Source organism: Camellia sinensis, chromosome 3 (assembly GCF_055761805.1).
Source record: "Camellia sinensis isolate YWXY chromosome 3, ASM5576180v1, whole genome shotgun sequence".
Lineage (NCBI taxonomy): Eukaryota > Viridiplantae > Streptophyta > Magnoliopsida > Ericales > Theaceae > Camellia > Camellia sinensis.
The window spans coordinates 77,099,857-77,127,824 of NC_138963.1; positions in this window are offsets into that span (position 1 = coordinate 77,099,857).

Sequence of the window (27,968 nt, forward strand, 5' to 3'; positions counted from 1 at the left end):
GGTATTTCAAGCCCCCACACTTAGATCAACTAGAGGCGTCCGGAAAGGACAAAGAGACAGAGAAGCAGAAAGAGAAATTGCTTGAAGAGGAGGCTGTGTTGAAACAGCTTAAGAAGATACAAGCAGACATCTCCATCTGGGGACTGTTTATGGCCTCAAGAGTTCATAGACAAGCTGTCCTTTCTGCAATGGACAAGGCCAAACTTTCAATCAACACCACGCCTGAGCAGTTGGTAGTATTGGTTTTTTTGGGAGGAGCTTCCCCGACGTTGACCTTCACTGACAAGGAACTGCCGCCTGAGGGCTCGGATCACAACAAACCACTCTACATCTCTGTGGAGTGTAGAGACAAATGGATACTGGTGGTTCTTGTTGACACAGGATCTGCCATCAACGTGTGCTCGTCGAGGACAACATATGCAATCGGGTTGAAGCCCGCAGATTTTGTGCCAACTGCCCAGGTGATAAGGGCACATGAAAATACTAGCAGAGAGGTGATAGGGACCGTAAAGATTCGGACTTAGGTTGGTCTAGGACAACAGGATATTAACTTTCATGTCTTGGACATTCCCGCAACCTTTAATCTACTCCTAGGGCAGCCGTGGCTGCACCAGATGTTGAAGTACCCCCACGGGAAATGGGTGGCTATAGTTTTTGGGAATTCGTCAATACATCTGCCGCCAGAGGTTTCTACACCAGTTCTGGATATCGAGCATGGCGCGGGGGATGTGTTCCTATCAAGATTCACCCTAGTCGAGGCCCAGGTTGTACAGAACATTCTAGCTGTGGATGAGGGGCTATATGTCAGCGCACAATCTCTGTACCTCATGAACAAGCTCCAGCACATCCCCGGGATGGGATTAGGGCACGGTGGCCGGAAAGGCATTGCAGTATCGATCGAAGTGCCGCATAACCCACATGTCTTTGGTTTAGGCTATCTGCCTACCAAAGAGGACTGGGTGAAGAAAGGGAAAGAGATGGCCGGAAGAGCCAGAGCCAAGCAAACTAGGAGGCCTTATGAGTTGATGCACCGGCCTATCCTGGGTACCCTAAATGGACGCTTTGTTCGGGAGGGGGAAGACTTTCCATTCTTCGCCTTCCTAGAGCCACGGCTAAATGCAGAGAGGCAGCGCTTGCTGGGGTTTGAGATTTTCTTTGACTTGCAGTTATCTGGGGATGATGTTGTCAAAGAGTAGACAGACCCACCAGCTGAGGCTGAGCAGTGTAAGGAAGAGGATTCCGAGAGCACCGAGATTGAAATGGGGGTAGCATTGGCTTGTCTACTCTCAGATCCTCCGATCGTACATGAGTGCTTGGGGGATAACTTCTCAGTGTCCATAATTAGGAGTGAAGCGGCTGTGAGCCCAGCTTTAAACATTCTGGATGCGTCCATCGCACCCTCCCTCATCTGGCAATGCGAGGAGGGATTTTTATCGAGCAACAACGGGTTAGGTAGTGAGCTAGAATCTGATTCCACTGAGTCTGTGTAGTTGGAATCAGGTTCCAGCTCGTCTGAGTTTGAGTCCGATATTCTTGGGAGTGACAACTCGGGTGCCACAGTCCTGTCTAGGTCGTCTTTTTCTTTTTCCTTTGAGTCTGTTGTAATAGAGGAATCAGGCAATTTGGAAGTGATTAATGAGAATTGTGCGGCTGTGGCCTTTGAGTACTTTTCTGTGCCTTTGATTTATTGCATTAATCAAGACTTTCAAAATTTCAATGAAAACGACGAGGAGGAAATTCCTCCGGTTTTGAAATATTTGCTTGATCAAGAGCAGGAGAGGTTTGTAAAACCGCTGGTTGATGAAATCACCACAATTAATGTGGGTACTGAGAAGGACTCGCGGCTGGTCCAGATCGGGTCCATGTTGTCTTCGGAGGAGCGCGAGTGCTTAGTCGCTTTGTTAAAAGATTTCAAAGATGTTTTCGTGTGGTCCTACAAAGACATGCCTGGGATCGATCTTGAGATTGTACTGCCCCGGATCCCTCTAGACCCAGAGGCCCGACCTGTTAAGTAGAAGCTCTGAAGGATCCTCCCGGACTGGGCTCTCAAGATCAAAGAAGAGGTCACCAAGCAAATTGACGCAAGGTTCCTGCTGGTATCTGAATACCCAACTTGGTTGGCCAATATAGTTCCGGTGCCTAAGAAGGACGACAGAATTTGGGTATGTGTGGACTTTAGGGATTTGAACAAAGCCAGCCCGAAGGACGACTTTTCCCTGTCGCATATCGATGAATTAGTGGATTTCACTGTTGGGCATGCGCTGCTCTCGTTCATGGATGGATTCTCAGGCTACAATCAGATTTTGATGGCACCCGAAGACCGGGAGATGACTACTTTTACCACCCCGTGGGGAACCTATTGTTATAGGGTGATGCCATTTGGGCTGAAGAATGCTGGAGCTACATATCAACGGGCCACGACCACGATTTTACATGATATGATCGATAAAGAGGTTGAGGTGTACGTGGACGACATGATTGTCAAATCCAAGGAAAGAGAGGGCCACTACATCGCCTTGCAGAAATTCTTCCAAAGGATCGGGAGTATCGGTTGCGGCTGAATCCTCAGAAATGTACATTTGGTGTTACAGCAGGGAAAATGATGGGGTTCTTGATCACATAGAGAGGTATCGAGGTTGATCCTTCTAAAATCAAGGCCATCTTAGAAATGCCACTATTGAGGACTGAAAAAGAGGTGCGAGGCTTTCTGGGTAAAGTGCAATTCATAAGACGGTTTATTACAAAATTAACCTTGACTTGTGAACCACTCTTTGGTCTCCTGAAGAAAGGAAAGAAGTTCCAATGGGACGACCGATGCCAAGTTGCTTTCGAGCAGATCAAGCAATATTTACAGAACCCACCTGTGTTGCCACTACCTGAGCCAGGGAAACCGTTGATTCTGTACCTGTCAGTGACTGAAACTACAATGGGCTACATGCTTGCGCAGGAGTCTGAGGACAAAGTAGAGAAGGCTATCTACTACCTGAGCAAGAAAATGCTGGACTACAAGACCCGCTACACTCCGATGGAGATGGCTTGTCTGGCCTTGGTATGGGCTATCAGGAAGCTGAGGCCCTACCTGTTAGCTCACTCTGTAACACTGGTTTCGAGATTAGATCCCATCAAATATCTCTTCGAGAAACCGACACTTACGGGTAGGCTACCCCGTTGGTTTCTTCTGCTTTCCGAATTTGATCTAAAGTACATGACGTGCAAGTCAGTGAAAGGGAGAGCGGTAGCGGAGTTCCTAGCCGATCACCCAGTTGAAGGGGATGAAGCAGTTGAGTACCTATTGCCAGACGAGGCCATTTTGCATGTCGAAGAAGAAACCTGGACGATGTACTTTGATAGAGCGTCAAACCAATACGGGTATGGGATATGGGTGTTGCTAATAGCACCCGACAATTCCCTCATACCTTTAGCATTCAAACTCCAGTTCAAAGTATCAAACAATGAGGCAGAGTATGAGGCATGTATTGCTGGACTAGAAGCCGCCCTAGAACTACGGGCAAAACGGTTGGATGTCATCGGGGACTCGAACCTTGTTGTATTTGAAGCTAAAGGAGATTGGAAAGTTAAAGAAGAAAAGATGAGAATCTATCACCAAACCTTGGATGTATTGATTCCTCGGTTTGAGAAACTGAATTTCACTCATCTGTTAAGAGAGAACAACAGGTTTCCTGATTCATTAGCAACTCTATCTTCTATGATAGACATCTCTTTTGGAGTCTAGATGTGTCCGATCATCATTGAACATAAATTTGTGCCGGCCTACGAGCTGATTGCTACCATAGATGACGTACAAGATGAGAATTCATGGTATTACGATGTCTGGAACTTCTTGGAAAAAGAGGCGTATCCACTAGGGGCAAATGCCAAAGATAAGAGGGCAATTCGAAGAATGGCTGCTCAGTTCATCATCTGCGTGGGTAAACTGTACATGAGGGGTCATCTCGGGATGCATAAACTGTGTGTTAATGCTGAAGAGTCCAAGCGCCTGATGGAGGCCATCCATGGAGAAAAGTGTGGGGCACACATGAATGGGGTGATGCTAGCCCGGAAGATCCTTAGACAGGGTTATTGCTGGTCTACCATGGAGGAGGATTGTATTGGCTTTGTCCGGCGATGCCGCAAATGTCAGATCCATGCAAACCGTATGAACATTCCGCCTTGAAGCTGTACAACATGACTTCGCCATGGCCATTTTCAGTCTGGGAGATTGATGTGATTGGGGCTGTCACTTCGAAGGGGTCCAATGGGCATGGGTTCGTTTTGGTCGCGATAGACTATTTCACGAAGTGGGTTGAGGCCCAATCTTATGCGGTGTTGAAGGCATCGCATGTTGCAAAGTTCATCAGGAACAACATCATCTGTCGCTACGGGGTTCCGAATGAGATTATTTTAGATAATGGTTCCCACTTCAAGAAGGAGGTGATCGACTTGTTGGAGAAGTACAACGTAGCTTTTCATAAGTCATCTACATATCGGCCGCAAACCAACGGAGCATTTGAGGCCGCCAACAAGAACATCAAGCACATTCTGCAGAAGATGGTGGAAACCTACCGGGACTGGCCAGACAAGCTGCCATTTGCTTTGTGGGCCTACCGGACTTCAATTCGAACTTCTACTGGGGCAACTCTGTATTCCTTGGTTTATGGGATGGAGGTTGTTCTGCCTATCGAAGTTGAGGTTCCATCATTACGAGTACTGGTTGAGTGTCAGATAGCTGAGGCAGATTGGCAGCAAAACAGGTTCGAAGAACTTATGCTCTTTGATGAAAGAAGGCTGAAAGCACTGTATCATGTTCAGGGTTATCAACGAAGAATTGCCAAGGCTTTCAACAAGAAAGTTAAGTCCAGGAATTTGAAAGAACGGGTTCTAGTGCTCAAAGACAACCGAGCTCCCATTCACGACCCTAGGGGCAAGTTCAGACCTAATTGGATTGGTCCTTACATCATCAAGTCTATCTGGTCGGGTGGAGCTGTCGTTCTGATGGACCTAGATGGCCTACAGTTCTCCCAACTGATCAACATGGACAAGTTGAAGAAATACTATCCCTGAGTGGCTCGCAAGGCTGAAAACCCGAAAGGGCGACCTAGGCAAAAGTTAGAGAATGAAAAATTTGAAATTATAAAAACTAAGCTCGCAAGGTTGAAAACCCAGAAAGGGCGGCCTTGGCAAAAGTTAGAGTGCAAAAGGAGAGTGTTAATACACGAGTGAACCCGAGCCGAACCACGTAAGGCTTGATTCCCATCTTTGGGATACGTAGGCAACTTCATCCTGAAGTCCAGCCATAAACACTTCCAAATCAACTTTGTCCATCTGATCATGTTTCGTCATCTTTGTCTATTCTGCATTCAAGAGCTCGGTTGTGATCTCCAGTGTAGTGTTATTCAGACTAGGGGCAACTTTCCAGTTGCTGGGATTCGAGGTTGTGCACCTCAGTGATAGATCTCAGGCGTGGCCAGTTCTGATCCATATCGAAAATGGTTTTGAAAAGTTTTAATAAAAGTTGATTTTGCTCAAATTAATCTTTTTACAACTTAGACCATTTTTGGACCAAACGAAAAATTTTCAGTACCCACAACCTTCAATTACATTGATTTCAGTACAGAGTTCTCCTACTCTTGAATACAAGTTGAAGTTGCTTTTTATTACATTCATAAAGAAAACTTGAAAGTACTGATTAAAGCAAATAAATTCGTGGCATAGTCAGGTGTTCCTGTGTCCCCTCCCAGAGCTGATCGAAGCCTCTGATGCCAAAGTAGGCCCAACCTGCGCCTCTTCATCAAGCGAAACTATGTACTCATCAGAGAGGGTGCAACTGAAAGTGGGAGCGGGGGCTAGGAGCTCTCTCGTCATCCATGCTATGGCATACTGAGCTAGCTATATGCCTCTGATCGGATATACAGCTGGATACTCTATCCCCTCCTCTGGGCAATTCTGATCATGATCAAACTGGCGCCGAAATCGGAAAGTGAAGTAAAGGACACAGTGTGTCGGGCCAATCAACTGAATCCTAAGCTGGCGGGTCATGCTGTAGCCCATTGCCGGTAAATTGAGCCAGGGGTAGCGCCAAGCAATGTCAAGAGCAGACAAATTGCATGTCCAGTCGCACCACCATCCCTCATCAGGGGCATTGACTAAACGTCGCCAGAAGAAATAGCCGCGAGCTGAATATGCTGGAAACGAGTCCATAACCCTCAACTTATCCATCAACCATATCTGGAGAGGAATGAAAAATGAGAGATTAAAGAATTGAGAGGTGTATGTTGAGAGAAAAAGTGAGAAAAGGGTTTTGAGGGAAAAACTGAGCCTGAGGGCCGAATGATGTGAGAAATATATATGAGATAGGGTGGGAAACATTACCTGCAGTAGTAGTGGACTCCCCACGAATCTAGTCATCTCCTAGCGATGAAAAACGTCCAAACCCATCAATGTCTCAGCTAGCGTCATGGTGATGCAGCTCTTGTCCTCTTTCAAGCCCTCGGCGACTTCAATCAAACGAGTGCTAAACCCGCCGGAGCCTGGGGCAAGCAAGAAATGAGACAACATGCACAAGCAAAGTGCATGTCGCCGATAACCCTGCCAATGATGATCGCCGCGGTCACCAGCATCAAAAAATCGATGAATCAAGCTCGGAATGTCCAGCTCTCTGTCGTGAATCAATGACCGAGCGTCATGCAAAGTAAGGCCGCACATCCGTCCTAAGGCTTGGACGTAGCCGAAGCGGAATTGAGGCAAGATTTCTGCATCGCGCTAGGATTCCATTAAAGCTTGGAAGTCCTCGAAAGTGGGACACATCTCTTGCCCGCTAAAGCTAAAGACGTTTGTCAACGGATTCCAAAACCTTGCCGTGGCATGAAAGAATGGAACACGCAATGGGGTGTGACTTAGCGTGAATAGTGTATTGATGCCAAATCCCCGGAAATTTAACTTTTCTGAGCCATCCAAGTTGGCAATCCAATTTGTGAGATTCTGGACAAGAAATGCTTCCATTTAGTGCAAAAACTGAGCTGAAATGGAGAAACTACGAAACTAAGGCTTTTGTAGGAGATAAGGTGTTGAGTGGAAGACAGGTGGCAACATTCTGGAGGTTCTTGCCATTTTTGGCCGATCGACCAAAAAGAGTGCCGATCGACCATCTTTTTAGCTGATCGGCTAGTAATGATGGCCGATGGTCATTTCTTGTGGCCGATGGCCTCTCCTCTTTTTCTCTGAGCTGTTTATGTGTTGGAGGTGTTGAGAACTTGTGATGGGTTCCACTTCGAATGCCTTTTTGCGATGATTTTGCGAAGACACGTCTATCTTACTTCAATTTGCTTATCAAATTGTTGTGCTTTTGTTTATCGAGTTGTATTTTGTGTTCTTTAGTCCTTGCCTTGCTTATCGAGTTGTATTTACATTTGGTTAGCATTTCAAGTTTTTTGTTTGGCTTATCGAGTTGTTTTGTTGTCAGTCGGTTCACTGCCTGGTTAATGCAATTCGAGTGTTTAGTTTTCAAAACAAAGTTAAATCTCATTTACATTGTTATGTAATGTAATGTGATGCGATGCGATGCGATGCGATGCTTAGGATGTACAAATGTAACACTTTTTCAACAAAAAGAGCTGTTTCATTCCATCATATTTTTTTTTGCAAAAGTACAAAGTTTTAAAGAAAAATAAAATCTGTCTGACGTAGTACAATGTGCAAAACTACTAGTAAAAAGAAAAGTAAAGCAAAAAGAAGAGCAACATCTAGATTGGCGCCAGTCGCCTCAAGCGTGGGTATCCATCCTCGTCCTCTTCCTGGACGAAGGTCTAGGGTCGCCACTGTCAGCTCCGCTGTCTGAACCTGAACCGGAGCCATCCCCAGCCTCATCCTAAGATGACTCTGCCTCTGCATCAGACTCGTCCTCATCTGGGGGTGGCTCCCGTGAACTACCCTCGGTACGAGTACGCCTATGTCTGCGTTGGTTGTGTATCGTCATCCCTCGTCTGGCTCCCCCTGCTGCTCTGGGAGGCACTGAAGGTCCCGTTGAGGCACCCCCTACGGCCGATATCTAGAATGGAGCCTGAAAAGAACAATTGGCAAACGCATCAGTTATGCTATGTGAAGTCGAGTATGGTATCGAATACAATGTATGAGTACGGTGTATGAACGCCGTGAGCAGTGTATAAGTTACAGTATATGGATGCTATGAGCAATATATGATTGCAGTGTATGAATGCTATGACCAGTATATAAGATACAGCATGTCAGTGCCGTGAGTGGTATGTGAGTGCAGTGTATCAAGTGTCGTATTGATAATGTGATGTATCATATCAGGATGGAACAGATCACGCAAAGTTTTGAGACTAAAGTTGAAAGAATTTACTAGGATATTATAGATACTCAGTAGGTCCATACTCCTCTAAAGCATCCCCATCACTAAGGCTGTCAGCTCCAGCGCCTGCCTAGTGTACTCGATCGAAGCCTGCAAAAATGTTGAAGTAATTAGTATTCTGCAAGATATCAACTGAAATGAAATGACTGTACAGAATGAAAAGTATAGCACGTACCGGAGTCGAGCCGCGAACTCTGACAAGCTTATGATCAGTCGGATAAGGAGCGATGGGTATCTGATAAGTCTTCCCACCCTGTGCTTGGAATGTCATGGTGGTGGGCAGCTTTGGCCACTCAACTCTCCGTCCCCTCCGGGACCCACTCCTGTTGTAAGCCTGAGTCACCCTCAGTGCTCCCGCTCTTCCTACTGGGGTTGCAGTCCTCTCTCTCTCGGCTCGGCGAGCACTGGTCAGAGGCCGCATGAGATAAGTCTGGATAAAGTCAGCATAGTCGCCCTCATCTCAAAAAAAGTCAGCATCCCAGCCTATCGTGAAATCAATCATCTCCTGTAGAGTGTACCTCTCGGTGGCACTCGTATGGGTAGGAGGTGGCCTCAAGACTATATGCTCAGGCAAACCAAGGCTCTGACGTAGGAAGCGCTCACCGAAGTACCACGCCCGACAGACTAGGCCCTCAAGCAAAACCTGAAATTAGGCAATCTCTCGAGCACCCATGTACTGGTCTCTCACTGCATTCGGCAACACGGCCCAGGGTTGCCAAGTGATCTGCAAATGACAAGATATACAGTTTGTTATTTGCTGTTGAAAGTACAATGTAAAGCGAAGCTTAAATAAATTGTAATGTTTGAAATACCTCAGCTGCGGTAATGGTGTCGAAGTATCTGCGGAAGAACAGGAAAGACTCCCGTGGTCTCCGCTGCGCACCTCACATCGTAACGATGAGAATATAGGACAGTGAGGGGCATCTCCACCTCTGGCTCTGGAGCAAGCCTCGGAAAGTAGACATACACCCACAACTACAGAATGTAACAGGGTAAGAATGAGTATGTTTTATCAGTAAAGGCAGTATGCAGATAAAGTAGAAATCGGAGAATGATGTACAGCGTATTGTGTAGTGTGTGAAGTGTCTCGTGTAATGTGTGCAGTGTATAGCCAGTGTAAAGCAGATTGCATGTATACAGTGTGTGTGGTGTACATATGGTGTAAAGCAAAACTGTAAAGCAGAAGGGAAAATGTACCTCCCAGGCTCGCCAGTACCCTCCTAGCAGGTGTCCACAGCAGCGAGATGAAGAGCTCATATACCCGTAAAGCGTGGCCAGGCCTGCGCCACCCCAATCATAGCGTTGGATCCTGGTCATGTCCACCAACGCACTCAGCAGATAGTGGCCAACTGTGTTCGCCCGGTCGGTGAAGAGGGTGGTGCCCAGCAAGAACATAATGAACCCTCGGGCATACTGCTCGACCTCCTCGCGGGTCATCAGCGCCTGTACTTTGAACTGGTTCTCGAACCAGGAATACCTCATGAACCCTGGCCGGGAGAGAGGTGGCCAAGCGCTGAGCAAGAATATCTGGGCAGCATCTCACTCGCCCATATCAGCGTCGAAGGGGATCAAATCACCCCCTACTCCGATGCGAGTGAGCATGGAGATGTCAAAGGGAGTCATCGTCATCTCCCCCGCTACGAAAAGGTGGAAGGAATCGATGGTGTCCCACCACCTCTCCACCAGCGCACCTAGAAGGGGCCTACTCGCAATGAGGCGCGAGAGTCCCATGCAGAAAATACCGAAGCCGGCCTCGTCGACAATCTGGCGCGAGTGTCCCATGCAAAAAATACCGAAGGCATGGGAATCTCCCTGTGTTCAAAGACATACAGAAGCGAGGTAGTGTCAGAAATATAGTGTTTGAATATGTTCAGAATTGATGAAAATGCAGTGTGTGCGCATGTGTTCGAGTTTACACAGATATTATGAACGTGCTCAGGGTGAACTAAGCATGTGATCTACAAGTGTGTATGAGATGATCAGATAAAGGGCAGTATCAACTATCCAAGATATACGATCTACATTGCAGAAAGTAAAGAAGAAGAGTATACCTCAGCGGCACCGTAAGAAAGGTGTGACTCCAGCTCGCGTAGCAAGAGCTTCAATGGCGCACCACGTGCGTAGCTCCTGAACTGGCAGATGCCATCGGGAGGCAGTACATGTATCGCGGGCCAGTATGTCGCCGGGTCAAAAGGTCGAACACTGAGAGGTAAAAGCTCAACCTCGGGATCCGTGTCCATCTCTGGAGGAGTCCCACCCCGTGGAATATCGTCCGCCATCTCAAGAAGAGTGCAAAAATGGTCAAAGGTATGGAAAGTGGGTAAAAATGTAAAAAGTCAACCAAAAGCCAACCCCGAGGGGTGAAAAATAGGAGAAAAAGTCGAAGTGCGGGAGAAGGCACGAAAACCAAGGCTAACTCGGGGGAAACAAACCCCAAGTGGTGGAAATCGAGAATGTGGCACCGAAATCACGTTTCGATCGGTTCAAAGTGTTTGGAACGAAGAGGGTTTCGTGAATCAGGGGAGGAGGAGAGTGAATTTCGGCTAAGGAGAAATGAGGAAATAAGGTTTGGAACCCTATATTTAAAGACATGAAGCAAATGGACAAAATTGCCCCGAATCTGCCACTTTTGGCCGATCGACCAAATTGTTAGCCGATCGGCTAAATTGTTGGCCAATAATCTCTTTTGATGGCCGATGGATGGCCGATAGCTCTCCCTTGTGGTCGCTGCACCTCTAATGCCCTTGTTTGGGTTAGTTATATTATTTTGTACCCTCATCTCTCAAGAAAGTGTAAAAAAATACACTTTTGAAGTTTAAGTGGCCTTCGTGTTGAACTCGAACCATGTCTTCCGTGTGCGGCGCTCGATACGCACGAGGTGTATCTTTTTTTTGTATCCTTTTGTATATTGCGAGATTCGAAAATTGCTTTAAATATCTTGCCTTACGAGTGTTTTGTCATGTTTGTGAGACACGCGTTTGTTATATGCCTTTTCACTCTTACATTGAGCATGCCTCATCTTGTTTTGAAGTTGCATCTCAACATCGCGAATAACATGCCTTTACCATGCTTACGTTGAACATGTGCCTCTCTTTGATTGTTGCATTGTTATGCACACACTATATGCGTTATCGTGCACATTTTTTTTGCATTGTCATGCACATCTTCCTTGCATTGTTATGCACCTTGCTTGCGTTGTCACGCATGCTTTTCTTGCATTGTTATGCATACACTTTTTGTATTGTCATGCACATCCTACTCGCATTGTTATGCGTACACTTCTTGCATTGTTATGCACACATTGCGTGCATTGTTATGCACCCTTCCACCTACATTGTCATGTACTCTTCACATGCGTCGTTACGCACGTTCCGCTTGCATTGTTATGCACCTTTTCACTTGCATTGTTATGCACCTTGCTTGCGTTGTCGCGCATGTTTTTCTTGCATTGTTATGCGTACACTTTTTGCATTGTCATGCACATCTTTCTTGCATGGTTATGCACATCTTCCTTGCATGGTTATGCACATCTTCCTTGCATTGTTATGCACCTTGCTTGCGTTGTCGCGCATGCTTTTCCTGCATTGTTATGCGTACACTTTTTGCATTGTCATGCACATCCTACTCGCATTGTTATACGTACACTTCTCGCATTGTTATGCACACATTGCGTGCATTGTTATGCATCCTTCCACCTGCATTGTCGTGCACTCTTCACACGCGTCGTCACGCACGTTCCGCTTCCATTGTTATGCACCTTTTCACTTGCATTGTTATGCACCTTGCTTGCGGTGTTGCGCATGCTTTTCTTGCATTGTTATGCGTACACTTTTTGCATTGTTATGCACATCCTACCTGCAGTGTTATGTTCCCGTTTTACTTGCATTGTCATGCAACCTTTTCACTTGCATTGTTATGCACGTTCTACCTACATGTGTTTCTACTATATGTACCTGTTGAGTTTCGTTTTTTGCAGGCACAATATTGTATGTACGGTTTATTTGAAGATAGTAAAGCCGGACGATATTGTATGTATGGTTCATTCAGAAAAGCTCCGGTTCAGTTTGACCACAACCTTTCTCCACTCGCGTGCCGCGTTTCGACGTACCCGCACTGTTATGTGCATCGCGCTTTGTTGTGCAACCTTTCTCCACTCGCGTGCCATGTTTGGACGTACCCGCACTGTTATATGCATCGCACTTTCTCGCGCAACCTTTCTCCACTCGCGTGTCGCGTTTGGACGTACCTGCACTATTATGTGCATCGCGCTTTCTTGCGCAACCCTTCTCCATTCTCGTTTGACACACGTTTGGACGTACCCTTCTCCATTCACATTTGACACGCGTTTGGACGTACCTTTTTGCACTCGTGTGCCGCGTTTGGATGTATTCGCACTGTCTAGTGCATCACACTTTCTTGTGCAACCCTTCTCCTCGCGCATGTGGTGCGTTAGGACGTCTTCGGTTTCGAACACTTAGATGTGTTCCGGTGTTCGGTTATTCACTTTCTCCTCTCGCGTGTGCCGCATTTGGATGATTTTCTCTTGCATGTGATACGCTAAGAAGTGTTGTGTTTGAGACTCCGGGTATCCTCGGTAGTCGCTTTTAGTCTTCTCTGCGTGAGACGCAGTGAGAATTGCTTAATTTTCTTACATCCTTTCTGTTGGAATGTCTGAGATTGTTGTTCTTATTCGCTTAAATTGTTGTATTTGTTTTGCATGAATGCTTCATTACAGCTCCCTTTGCATGATCATAAGTTATGTTTGGTATCGTGCATGTCATTTGTCTTCTTGCCTTTGCTTGTGAGCGCATCTCTTTGTTATCTTGTATGCTTGTCTAAGTCTTCGGCCTCATCAAAAATGGGTCGTCTCTGGGCTTTGACATTCACTCCTGTTATCTGACGACTTTCGAGTTCTGTCAAAGAGGGGCAACTGTAGACACCCCATTTTTGACCGCCCTCAAGACTTGGACGTCATCGTTTGAACACTCGATCATCATCCATACTCGTGTTCATTTTGAGTTCCCGAAGATCTCGGCTGGGCGCCTTGCCTTAAGATCTCTCAACTTGTCTGTTTTGTGCTTGGTTATGGAGCAAGGACTTGTGGTTTTGCTTCTGAGGGAAGAGGATGGCTTGTTGGCCATCCCAACAACGCATCGGCCAAGCCTTGTGCTTATTGGCCTTGTCTTCTTGCTATCGGCCATTTGTGGTGGTCGATCGGCACTCCTTTTGGTCGGTCGGTCATATTTTTTAGCCGAGACCTTTCCACCCACTTTTGCAGATATTTTTGGGCCAGCTGTGACAGCTGGTGAGCACAGATTCCATCCTCCATACACGTATGGAGGGATTGAAACAAGTCTCAAGCTTGCTCAACAAGCTTGAGATTTGATTTTCTATAAGAAGGGAGGCCCCTCTCCTTTTCCAGAGGTTCTGAGAATTTGATATACAAGTTATATATCACTCTCTCTATATATTTTCCTCATTTCTCTCTATATTGTGCTTGTTTGTGCTTGAAAATGACTTTTCTTCACACTTTTGCACACAAACACCTAGTGAAACACCATCCTTTTGTTGCTGAGGTACCTTGAGGTTGGTTTTGGAGTTCTTGGACTGGTTTGAGCTCAGAAAAGCTGCTGGGGTTGTAGCTTTGAAGATGTTCTACAAGGGTGAGTCAACTAGCCCTTTAACCCTTTGTTTTGATTAAGCTTTTAGCCCTACTTGCATGTTGTTTTAGGCCTAACTTCCTATGGAAAAAAGTTCTGATTTTGCATGCTTGTAATGTTTGTTTAAGGTCACTTTTGTGTTGGGGGTGGTCTACCCCCTCTTAGGCCTTGTTTGGCCTTGTTCTTGTGCCATTCTTTTAAGCTATTGGGACCACCTTGTTTTGGCCTTCTCACCACTAAAACTGAGAGGAATTTTAGTGGTGCAAATGGTGTTTTAAGGTCCCAAATAGGAGAGGGTCATCCCCTCTCCTTGTTGCTTGGTTACTTGCTTTGAATGCCTCATGTTGGAGCATGTTTGTCAAGCTTGTTTTAGCTCCATCATAGCTTGTTTTTGGTGTTGTTTAGCCATGCTATACCTCTGTCTAAAGTTGGTTTGATAGCATCTTGCATGCTCCATACACTTGTACTTGCATGCTAGCATAACATGCAGCATGCGTTTGGACCATCATTCTTGCATGTTTTGGCTCAACTTCAAGAAGCTGTTAGCCTTGTTTTACCAAGCTTAGGCTCTGATTTGTGTTGTTTTGGTCATGCATTCCATGCTTTGTATAGCCATAGTGCATTCTAACTTGTTAGCTTTGAGTTTCCAAGCCACTAGCATGCATTGCTTGGGCTACTTTCATGATTTGGCATCATTTGAAACGTGATTTCAGTATGTATGGTGTGGCCATACTCTCTCATGCTTCACTATTTCAATGCTTTTGGTGAGTCATGTTTTATGCCTCAAACATGAGCCTATATGCATGCCACCATGCCTAGGCCTTTGGGCTATCATTTCAGTGTATTTGTGGTCTTGTTTTGCCATAATATAGCTCTAATTTTTGTTGGTGAAGCCATCTCATGATTGGTTTTTGTGGGTGTAGTGTAATCCTTCCTTTTGGCCTTGTATGCGTCATGCCTTATACCCTTCATGTTAGCTTGTTTTGGTGATGCTCCATGCATGTTTTAGACTCATTTTGGCATGATCTTGGACTATTTTGGTTGTCCTTGGCCACTCGAGGCTTGCTTTGTATAGCTATGGTGTAAGTCCCCTTGGGTAGCTTTAAGCTTTAAGCCCACTAGCATGCTATGTTTATCATATGTGCGTGATTTGGCATCATTTCTCGCATGATTTCAGAGCCTATTTCATTACCACACTCTCCAATTTTATATTCTTTTAATGTGCTTGAAAGTTGGTGTCTTCATGCTTTGATTGTGGACCAATTGGCATGCATGCTTGCATATACTTTTGGACTCCATTTTTAGCGTACTTTGGCCATTATCTTGGCATGCATGAGGCTTGTTTGTGGTTGGTGTAGACGGCGCCCGCGTGGGACCTCGTGCTACAGTTCGGACTCGATTTGTAGTCACGGTTCTTAATCTTGAACCAAAGAGTCCAAATCTGACAAATCGTTTGAGAAAACAGATTTTGTTGAAAAAGTAGTGCCAAACATGGACTGCTTTGCCAGATACAGAGTCGCCACCTAAATATTTTAAAATGGGGGAATTTAGGAAACCCTGACTCGGTGCCGAAGGCCACATGTCCGTCATCACCGGAGTTGTCTCGGCTCGGGAGCTTGGGTACGATCGGGGAAGGTCAGCTATGAGCACCCCCTTTCGCCCGGTCCGAAGACCGGCCTCTACTAACCGTAATATCCGTTTTTGAAAACTTTACGTGTTCTTATTCCATTTATTAGCCTAGAATTACTATGTTATGCGCACAGCAAACAAGTATAGACTAGATTGCCTAATTTGGAAAGAAACATTGCATATCCGTTCATTTCGAAAATGCTTTGGAATTTGCTACTCGCAAGTAGGCTAAAATGCGGATTTCAACGAGTCTTTCCAACTCAAACAATCCAACCTTCACCCACAGGCATTCAAAACAGTTTAACACATAAGCATCTAGCCACATGTTAAGCATGCTGTTATGGCAACATTCACACTCATGCGATATGCTAAAGCAGAAATACTTACATAGTACTCCGTGCCAAAACAAAGAACTTGTTAGCAAACATGCATGATCCAAGTCCATGTGAAGTGCCTAATGCATCGCATACAAAATGTTGCTAGAATAGACTCGGCTATCCTAAACATGTCATGTGAAAATGCACAATTATCACGTATTCAGTTTGAAAATTGAAGTATTGATGCAATTAGCGTGATTTACCGAGCCTAATGCATGTAACACAAATGCATGAATGCACACATGCATAGCATAAGGTATGCTAAAATAAATATGCCCTAATCTACCATCATAAGCAGGTAAATAAAAGGGAAGAAAGACGTGAGGTTGGAAGACATACACACACTCACGCACACTTATTACAGATTTGCCCTCGCTCGGAGGGACCAAATAAATATTACAAATTAATTAACTACACAAGCTAATTAATATTACAAATTAACTAATTAACAAATTAACTAATTAATTAAAGCAGAAAAACGCCTCGGGAAGTGTGCCACCATGCGCAAGCTGCCTCTGTTTTCCTTCCTTTCCTCCTCTGGAGGCTGTCAAAGCCTCAGGACTGCATCCTTGGACAGAGGGGATCATCACCGGCTGAATAAAACTTCCACCGGCAGTGTAGTATGGCCATCGGCACAAAATAGGTCCTGTCGGCAGAGAAAATTGTGCCGGTCGGCACATTACACTGCCGGTCGGCAGAGTATTCCTGCAGAACCTGCAACTCACAGCAACAGAGGGCAAAACAAGGCATGGCAGCATATTTCAAGGTATGTATGCACTAACCATGTCTCTTATCATTGTGATGACTCAAAGGGACATATGCCTCGGTTCTCGGACCACCAATCACGCATTTCCATGCATGATGGCCCAAGGAACCAAGCATGCAACTTTGGTTTCAAATGCATGCAAACCAATCAAACAAATTAGGCCCAATTCCTATCACCAATTCAAGGAACAAGGCATGCATGCAAAATGCAATGCAACCTAGGCATACAAGCTAGGAATGCAACATGACATGGCAATGCACTTATGCAATCATGTAAGCATACATAGGGCAATGCAAATGGATGGCAAGATGGACTTATACATGAATTAGGCAACTCTAATAAGGCCTAAAACAGTAGCCATAATGACCAAAACAAGAAGCCAAAACACATGCACACATACACATGATGGAAGGCCTACACTTGGGCACAATTTAAACAACCCTCAAGCACACTTAAAAGGGATAAACGAGAGCAACTAGCATGCAACCTAAGCATTGAAATCATGTCATAAAATGATGCCAAATCATATTAAGCAAGACAAGCAAATGCATGTAAGCATGGTCTAAGCACTTGAAGCAAGTCATGAAGCTTTGAAGCGTGTTTATCACAACAAACATGGCATGCATTGAACAACCTAAAACAGGTTTTTAGCTCATAACATGAGGCTCAAAAGACCACTTAGATGGCGTCTAGATGGCTCAAAGACAAAGGCATGCAAAGGCACCAAAACATGGAGCATTGCAACATATGCTTTCAAAGCATTAAAGAGGCATGCAAGGCAATCAAACAAGCATGGAAATGGGACTGAAATGACATATAGAATGATCCCAAATCACCAAAACAATGCAAAGATGGCATGCTACACATGCACATACTCAAGGCCAACAAGCCCAAATGCAAAGGAGCCATATAATGCATGCAAAGATCAACCCAAACGACTATGGACAGAGCTAAAGCATGGCAAAATAAGCACATAAACTTCACAAATGCAAGCCTAAAACATGCTCCAACAAAGGCTAACAACCTAGAACATGTTAAGGCACAAATAAGGCATTACATGGCAACTATGCTAAACATGCATAAGGTTCCAAAACCAACTTGAAATCATGTTATATCATGGATATATAAGCATGAAAAACAAACCAAACATGCTCAACACACACTCAAGCATAGGCTTCTTTAAGAGGCCAAAATGTGCCCTTTTCAAGGACAACAAGGAGAGGGGGTGGCCCTCTCCTTCTTGGGACTTCAAAGCATCATCTTCACCACTGAAATCCCTCAAGATTTCAGTGGTGAAGAGACCTCAACACCAAAATCCCGGAGCTAGCACAAAATGGCTCAAAATGAGGCCTTTTGAGGCCTAAGGGTGGTCAACAACCCTCAAACAACAAAACACTCTTAATAAACAATAAAGAGGGCTTAAAAATAGAACTTTTTTATGTTATACAATAATCACAAAAACAGCTCTAAGACTAGTAGGAAATCAATGCAAAAAAAGGGGAAAAAAAGGACTAGTTTCTCACCCTTGATGCCTTCTTCAACAAAGATGCTCCAATGGCCTCCTTGAGCTTGAATCCAAGACAAAAACTCCAAAACACACTCTTTAGAACCTCAGCTCCAAGAGGAAGGTGAAACACTAGGTGTTTGTGTGCAATAGTAAGGCACAAAACACCTAGTGTGCAAAATGAGAGGGAAATAGAGATAGAAAGTGTATATCTAACCCTAACCCTAGAAAAACCAGAGCTCTTCTCTGTATTTCTCTCCCTCAAAAATGTCTAAGCCTCTCTTTGCCTTAGAGAGAGCTCCTCTCTATATGCCTCTTGTAAAGCTTACCAAACAAGCTTTGCAAGAGGGAGATCCCTCCATACACGTGTATGGAGGGGAGCAAAAGTTATACAGCTGTCCAAAAATATCTGCAAAAGCAGATGAACAGCAATCGGCCGGCAAAAAATGCCATCTTGGCCAAACAAAGTGCCGACCGGCACAAAAAAGTGCTGACCGGCAACAAATAGTGCCGACCGGCAAACTAAATTGCCGGTGGCAGCAAAAACCAGCCGGTGGCATCTAGCCACTGCCGGTGAAGGGTGGGGATGGTCCACAAGCCCCACTCTGCCTCTCAAAGGCAAGATGCAAGTGTTTGGTGCAAAACCAGACACTAAACGGTCGAGTTCGGGGATCCTGAGGCGGGGCGCGCGAGCCGAGACCTCCGGGAACTCCAAACGAACACAAACAAGGATAATCACCGAGTGTTCAAACGGTGACGTCGAAGTCTTGAGGACGGTCAAAAATGGGGTGTCTACAGTTGGTTTGGTCCATTGTGCAATGCATTGAGTATCCCTTGTCGTGTTCATGATGATTAACATGTTGTTGCATGCTTGAGTTGCATTGCATGGTGCTTACATGCTCATGTTGCATTACATTGTTTGCACGACATTAGCTTTGTTAAGTTGTGCATGCATTGCATTGTGTTTGGTTTGGGTGTTAAGCCAAACATGAGGAACGAGGGACGTTTCATACTTGAAGTGATGAAACGTGCCTCACTTCCCGGTCGCCGACGCTCTTGATCAAGCATGATAGAGGTTAAGGCATTTATGTATTTTTGTGCATTCATTTGACATTGATTTGTGTAACTCGGCCTCTTTGGCCATCATGCATCGAAATGCATGATTGATGGCTCGAGAGCTGAGCAGTGCACACCTTTGAGCCTTAGAAATGATAAGGGGTGTAGTTGCACGCATATTTTCTTGCAAATACATTGCCATGCCTCTATTTGTGCTCTGTTGCAGTAAAAGGAGAGTTTGTAGGAACACATGGCCGATCGGCTATCTGGTGTGCCGATCGGCTATCAATGATTGGCCGATAGCCTCAAAATTGGTCGATGACCTTTATCCTTTGGCCGATGGCCATACCTCTTGGTCGATGACCTCTCAGAATGTCCATGAGGTGGATCAGAAGTGTTTTGGAGATTGGCACAATTTTCAGAAGTCTAAAACCATGCAAACAGAGGCAAGTTGGGGCATCGCGATGGATTTTCGAACGAGGCGACCAAGCATGCATGCACTCTTCTCCCTTTGAGGACATCTCTTTACTGCTTTAGTAGGCTGATTTGATTATCTAGTTAGGCTTTGGTTTTGTACTTAAGTAGTTAATGCATTTAGCTGCTTATTTGTGTTGTAATAACTTGTTAATTAACTTGTTAGTTACTTAATTAGTTAACTTGTTAGTTAGCTAGTTTTGTGATGTAATAATTAGTTTAATTAGCTTAGATTAGCTAGTTAGCTTATTATTCAGACCCTCCGTCGAGTGGGCCAACTATTGTAGTAAGTGTGCGTGTGTGTGATGCATGTCTTCCAACCCCCATTTCTTTCTTCCTTTTACTTAACCGCTTACGATGGTTAGTTTTAGGGCATATTTCGATTAGCATACTTATGCTTCGCATGCGTGCATTCATTCATCTTTTTTGCATGCACCAGGCTCAGCGCATCATACTAACTACATTGTATTTCAATACATTTACTTGAATACGTGTTCAACAGCATGTTATCAAGTTGCATCTCACATGACATCTTAGAATAGCCGAGCCTATTTTAGCTGTATTTTTGCATGTGTTGCATTAGCCACCTTAACATGAACTAGGGTCATACATGATTTCTAACTAGTTCTTTGTTTTGGCTTGGAGTACACTGTGAGTGTTTACGCTTTAGCATACTGCATAAGATGTGTATGTTGCCATGTTAGCATGCTTGCGATGAGGCTAACTGCTTAAGTGTTTAACTGCATGAATGCTTGCGGATGATGGTTGGATTGCTTGAATTGGAACAATTCATCGAAATGTGAGTTTTAAGCCCACTTGAGGGTGGCAAAATCTACGACTTAGCCTACTCGCGAGTAACAAACTTCAAACCGTTTTCAAACAAACAGACATGAAATGTTTTGTTCTAACTTAGGCGATCTAGTCTATACTTGTATGCTGTGCGCATCACATAGTAATTCTAGGTTAATAACTGGAATAAGAACACATGTGTTTTCGAAAACAACATATCATGTTAGTAAAGGCCGATCTTTTGATTGGGCGAGCGGGGGTGCTCATTACATGACCTTTCCCTCTCGTACCCAAGTTCCCGAGCCGAGGCAACTTTGGTGATGACGGACAAGTGGCCTTAGGCATGAGTCAGGGTTTCCTAAATTTCCCCAAAATAAAATATTTAGGTGGCGACTCTGTATCTGGCAAAGCAGTCCATATTTGGCACTTCTTTATTAAAATAGATTTTTCAAAATGATTTGCTGGATTTGGACTCTTTGGTGATTTATTGGTCTCACATTGCACTTTGTGAGACTAGATTTAGAACCGTGACACGAGTCTGAACTGTAGTAGCTAATGAACAAACGATTTGCGCCCTCGCGTGCGGAGCAGGAGTTCGGGCGGTCTACACTAGTGAAAAGCACAGTATTTTGCTGGGTTATACTTGGGTGGAAGAGGGTCAGGAAGTGGGCGAGGTTCTAAGGGTTTTAGGTGCCCTTTCTTGATCAGTACCTGCATAGTTTTGGATAGGGTCCTGTATAGTGGGTGACAAATTGTACCCGGAGGTCGAGTAGGGTTGGATGGTGTTTGTGGGCCTTGGTTGGCGAAGGGATTGACAGTTTTTGTTGTGGTGACAACATTTAGTTCTGATGGCCTCACAACTATGCTACCACTGGCACCATTGGAACTGCGAACAAACGACCTCTTAGCCGGCTCCTTATCATCGGTAATAATCCCCTACATCATGGCATCCTCGATTTGAACCCCCATCTCATGAAGTTCTTTGAAGGTAAATAGGGGGAGCAAAATCTTCTTCTGCAGTAACTTGCCATGCAGATTTCAAACAACCATTCTGACCTAGTCTTTCTTTGAAGGTCGAACAGTCATCATGGATGCTTTAGCCGTCCATCTTGTCACAAACGTAGAGAAACCTTCCTTTGGCTCTTGACGCGTCACCTCAAGATCACGAGTTGTGACCTTGATTTGCGTGTTGTAAGAGTACTGAGTGACAAAGGACTTAGCTAACTCCTCCTAGTTCTATTTTATTGAATCTTCTAACTTGGTATACTAGATGGCCGCTATACCCGACATGGTGCGACCAAAGAGAGATAGCTTATGTAGTCTAGTTAAGTCCATCGGCCGTAAGATATCTGAAAACAGTTTTAGGCGAACCATCGGGTCCTCAAAACCATTAAAGTGGTTAATGTGCGACATTTTGAACCACTCTGGTAATGTAACCGCAGATTTGGTGTATCTATCCTCTATGTTTGGAATGGAGTTGACCCCTTGCACCTTTTTGAACAGCTTCTCCAATTCATTGTGTAGTTGGATCAGCCTCAAATTCAAATGGTGCCTCGGTTTGATAAACCAGGGCTTTGGAAGCCTGTGTCGGGATGGGTTTATTGGGACTAAGAAAATCGGATTACCCTGGGTTTGTGGATCTTGAGTAGTGGCATTATTAGCAGTGGCACTGGGCACAGGGATAGCTATGGTGGGTACATGTGATGTAGAGGCTGCTGCTAGTTCCTGTTGCTGTTGCTGTAGCCAGGTTATAACCTCGGCCTGACGAGCCACGTCATGCTATAAGGTCTCAATTGTTTGTTGCAAATAGAGTATTAATTCTTCCATATTTGCTGGGGGATACTGTGTCGTTGGAATAGAGGACCGTTCCTGAGCTGAACTGGAAGTAGATGACTAACCTTGAACTGGATTGGACACAGGTGAGCTGATGAGTGACTGCTGTAAGAACTGGACTGGTGAATTCTGTCTAATCCTCCTTCGCCTTGTAACCGGTGATAGTGAAGCAAACACGGGCTGTCCCTGGACAAGATCTCTAACCTTGCACAGTCTTCCAACTCAAGTCCAGAGTACTTGGGGGATATCAGAACCTTCTGAAGCTATGGTTTTAAACTACCTAGGAAATAAATAAAGCAAAAGAGCATTAATCAGAAACCACACAGCGCCTCAGCTAAGATGTTATCAACAAAGACATGATCAAAGCTGTAGGACTGCACTTCACATTGAATCCTGCCCCAAAACAAATACCAACTGTGCAACTGATATGCACATTTTTGTACAGTTTCACTATAAAGCACATACCAGTTAAAGGAGAGCCAAAACACCCCTATGAGGGGGGTAGGGTTACCGTGTCCTACTTTTGTTATGAACTAGGGTTTCACTATTTCATTCAAACGGTTTCACACAATCCTGCACACGGGCGAGCATCTTACCCTAGTTTGGAACAGTCACTATGGCTTTACTATATGCAGCTAGGCCAAATGGTTAAAGAGGGGTACCTCAGCAAGACTACCTAATATACCTCTCACACCTAACATCGAGAAATGAAAGGAGGATCAAGCGGTACATCAGTAGTCCAGATCCAAGGGTTGTGTTTCCACCATGGCAGAGCCCACAACTGATCAGCCTTTTGGCAAGCTTTTTAGGCAAGCCTCTGGCAAACCGTCCAAAAATGGCAGATAGAAAACACAGTGATTTAAAGTAACAATGCAAATGCAAATGCAAATGGAAAGAACATATCTATGTAGATAAAATTTCACATCATGAATTTCAAGTCAAGTTCTCACAAGTCCCCAGCAGAGTTGCCAGAAATTGTAGCTTGCTTTTCGTGCTCCTTTCAGATACGATAGCCCTACAGTTCAGACTCCCGGGGTTCTGAATCTGATTTCACAAGTGCAATATGAAATAGATAAACACAAATGAGTCCAAATCTGACAATTCTTTTGAAAAATCAATTTTGAATCAAAATATCAAAAATGGACTGCTTTGCCAGATTATAGAGTCGCCACCTAAATATTTTTGAAAAATTTAGGAAACTCGAGACTCATGCCAAAGGCCACTTATCCATCATCACCAAAGTGACATGCTCGGGAACTTAGGTACGAAAGGGGAAGGTCATGAATTGAGCACCCCACTCGCCCAATCAAAGATCGGCCTCTACTACTCATGATGTGATTCTTATTTACATTTTATGCTCTTGTTCCGATTATTATGCTAACTTACTATGTGTTGCACACAAGTATAGACTAATTTAAAAAATTTGGAACACTTTGATTTCATGTTTGTTTTGAAAAGTGTTTTGAATATGTACCACTTGAAAAAGTGATCTCATATGTACATTAATCAAATTGTCCCAATTTGAGCAAAAAAGCCTCCACCCACAGGCATTCAATCAAGTATATCACTTAAGTACTTAACCTCATGGAAAACATGCTTGACATGGCAACAATCACACACATGCAATATGCTATAGCAATAAATGCTCACCTAGTACTCCGAGGCAAGCCAAAAGAAAAGAGTTAGAAAAATACATGCTCTGACGATGTAAATGACTAATGCAACACATACAAAATGCAACTAATAGGCTCGGTTACTAGTATGACATGTGAATCAACTTGATAGCATGCAGTTTAAGCACATATTCAAGTAAGAAATGATAAATGACAATGTGAGTTAGAATGATGAACCGAGCCTTTATGCATGCAAGACAAATGGATACTTTGTACATGGAAAATGTTAAAAGAAACATGATGCTCTAAACTATCCATTTTAAGCAAGTAAATAAAAGAGAGAAAGAAATGGGGATTGGATGACATACAGACATTATTACATATTTACCCTTCGCACAAGAGGGTCCGAATGAATGTCCTAGCTAATTAACGAATTAACTAACTATTACAAACCAAATGAAATAAATTTACTACACTAGCTAATTATTACAAATTTACAACAAAAATTAACTAGCTATTATAACAAAAATTCACTAGCTATTACAACTAACTCATTAATTACAACACAATTTTGCTAGCTATTAGAATTAGCTAATTAAGTACAATATGAAACTAAGTTAATTAACTATTATGGGCCCCGACAAATGAGGGATGACTCATGTATGCATGCGGATTTCCACCCGAAAATGTCCTCTGTTTGGTTGCCAAAATACTTCTATTTCGCAGTCAGAAAAATTGCACTGTTTTTGCCTCAGCCTTTGCTCTGTTCTACAGCAAAAAAAATGACACTACTTGGCTGCAAAAGGTGGCTAGCCAGCCAGAAAAAGTGGTCGCCATACAGTAATGTGCCCGGCTGACCACTAATGTTTGGTATTGCCCTGCTGCAACAGATACAAAATAGAGCACAAACAGAGTATTTTTAGGGGACGTTTGTCCACCCTGCCTCTTCTTATCATCAAACAGGTCAAATGAGGGGTAGGCTTGATTAGCAAGCCATCAATCGACGCAAAGTCATTGCGTGATGACTTATGAACCAAGGGATACAATCTCAATAAATGATATTGAAAAGACTTATAAACCCCCTCCCTCTCATGATCTTGATCAAGGGAAGTGGTTGACATTGACTCTTGAACCGTTTTCATCACTAACAAGTATGAAACAACTCAAGATTCAATGGGTTCAATTAATGTCCGATTGAACCCCAAACCATTTTATTATCTTGTTACTTCTTAGTCCAATTTTATTAGCCTTTTTTAATTACCTTTCCATTCATTAAGCATTTTAGTCCAATAATGAAGATTAATTCCATTAATGGAGAGAATTGTCAAACAAAGGGTTGCTTTAGGCATGAGAGAGATGTCATGCCTTTGGTAATGAACCTCCGAAAAGATTAAACTATTAAGCACAAGGATCTCTATCTCAAACTTAAACAATAATCAGTTGAAATGACTCTCAAAGCAATGAAAAAAAAACCAAGAAAAGGAGAGTGTAGAGGTGATTAGAGATGAATACAAGTATGGAAATCACTAAATAAATGCTATCAACTCAAATAGGTTGGTGACTAACGCCTAAAACACCAAACCTATGAGGACTATTACATTACAAGCATACTATACAAAGCATAAATGAAACTAACACATAAAAAATACTCATAAATTAGGCTGAAACAGTGCTAGAATTAACGTAAAAAAAAAAAAAAAAAAAAAAAAAAAAAGAGTAGGCTAACATAATGGAAGAATTAAGCTAGCAAATAAGCCAAACGAGGGGTGGCTAACCCCTTCATTTTTGGGACTTAAAAACAACATCTCTAGCCTCTGAAATCCTTTGAAATTCAATGGTAAAAAGCTCAAAAAAAGTTGATAAAAAGATGGGAAACATAAGGGCAACAGCTTGGAATACAAGGTATAGAGAAAGGTGGTCCACCCGTCTACCTTGGGTAGATTTTAACCACAAGTTTCAGCCCATAAAAAATAGTTGAAAATTTTCCAAAAAAAGCGAGTAAAGATGGTAAATAAATAAGGGAAATAAGCTAAGAATTATACCTCTTGAAGAGGAGTAACACCTTGAGTTATAAACCGCCAATTTCTCACCCTCAAGAGCTAATGTTCAAGCTCAATAACCTGAACAAAGAACCCTTAAAATTTGGTTTAGAAGGTCTAGGTAAGGTGTGTATAGGTTACAAGGTAGAGAGGGATATTTTTTTCTAAGAATTTGTGTTCCTCAAAAAATTTCTAACCTCATTTTATGAGAGGGGGTCAAGTATATATAGAAAATTATGTTGGGCTCTCAGAAATATCAATATAGAAACAACTGGTGCAAGGCATGCACCTGTGGAGACAATTGGCACAGCTAGCAAAAATATATGTTTTTATTGACACAAGTAGCCAGCCGGCCACTAAAGGGACGGCCGTACACTCATTTGTGGCCTGCAAGCCCCTGGGTGGTTAGGCTTGAAAAAAAAGTAGTTTTGGTCCAAAAGTGGAGCAAGGTTTGTAGGTGTTTGAGGCTCAAAACTGAGGCTTTTTGCGCAGGAAATTTAGCATTTGACAAGCGTGAAACTTCATTATTGGGTGATCAATCAGTGGCGCCCAAGTCTTAAGGTGTGGTAAAAAAATGGGGTGTCTACATAGTGCGTACGTAATATTCACTCTAACAGTAGCCATTTCGAGATCTAAGTCACCTGGCTCCATGATATCGGTAACCTGGGTGCATTCGGGATGGACGGGCATTTACGGTGCCACGTACTCGTTGTCATCTAGGATATGAAGCATGATTGTGTCATTTTCACTGTTGCGGTGTATGAAGTTATGTAACGCCATTGACACACATACAAAGGGCACTTGATCGAAAAATTTTACTTCGGCATATTCTGCAAAGCCCCCCACCTTGACTTCCAAACACCGAATGTCCACTCAATACAACTACGCAAGGACGAATGTGCCTTGTTGAATCGTTCGAAGGTGTTCTGTGGTATTCGGTTCCAATGGGCATTTTGGTGATATCTATAGCCCTTGTATAGGGCTAGATATCCTATCGTCAAGCTGTAGCCGCTGTCGACCAAATAGTATTTTCCTGCACCTGGTAAAAAATATAACTTATTAATATGAGGCTAATATTTTCATGAAATCATATAAAAACAATGTTGTTATCTAGTTTTGGCCTTCATATTTGAAAATTTTACTCTTACTAAAAAATAAAATAAAATAATAGTAACATTTGAACTTTTGTGCAGTACTACAATATTGTTCGAATAATTTTCAAAATCGACATAATCTGTTTTTTATTGTAACAAAATACAGTTTGCTAACCTTTCTTAATTGTTTATAGATTTGCCAAAAAACATTGTCAAATATTACAACTTTAGAAAATGGTCGACACCTACATTGCTTTTCGTAGATGGGAACCATTTTGTATGAATTTTCATATTACATGTTACGTATGGTTATAACAATTATTACATAATTTTCCTAATAAAGTTAAGACAAATTATACTTTGCAAATTATAAATGTATATATATATATTTTCATGGTGGTGCTATGCATTTTTTTTGGCAGGTTATTCGCAAATAATCTGCACAAAATAAACACAGTGGTCCATGTAAACAAGTCGGACAGGAGAGAATTTGTTACTGGGTACGGGATGTGGGAGTCGATGTTTAGGCTCAATTCTGACATAGTATAACACCCTACTGTCGTGCATGCTCCCGTCCCAACCGGCAGACACGAACATGAAGCACAAATCAAAGTCACAAATGACAATAATATTTTGCGTTGGCACACCTTTCCGGCCATAGTACAAACTGGCGTATTCTTGGGAGACACGGGTCCTCACGTGCGTGCCGTCCAATGCACCAATACAGTCCTATGCAACATAAGCATTTTAGAAAATGTAAATTAAA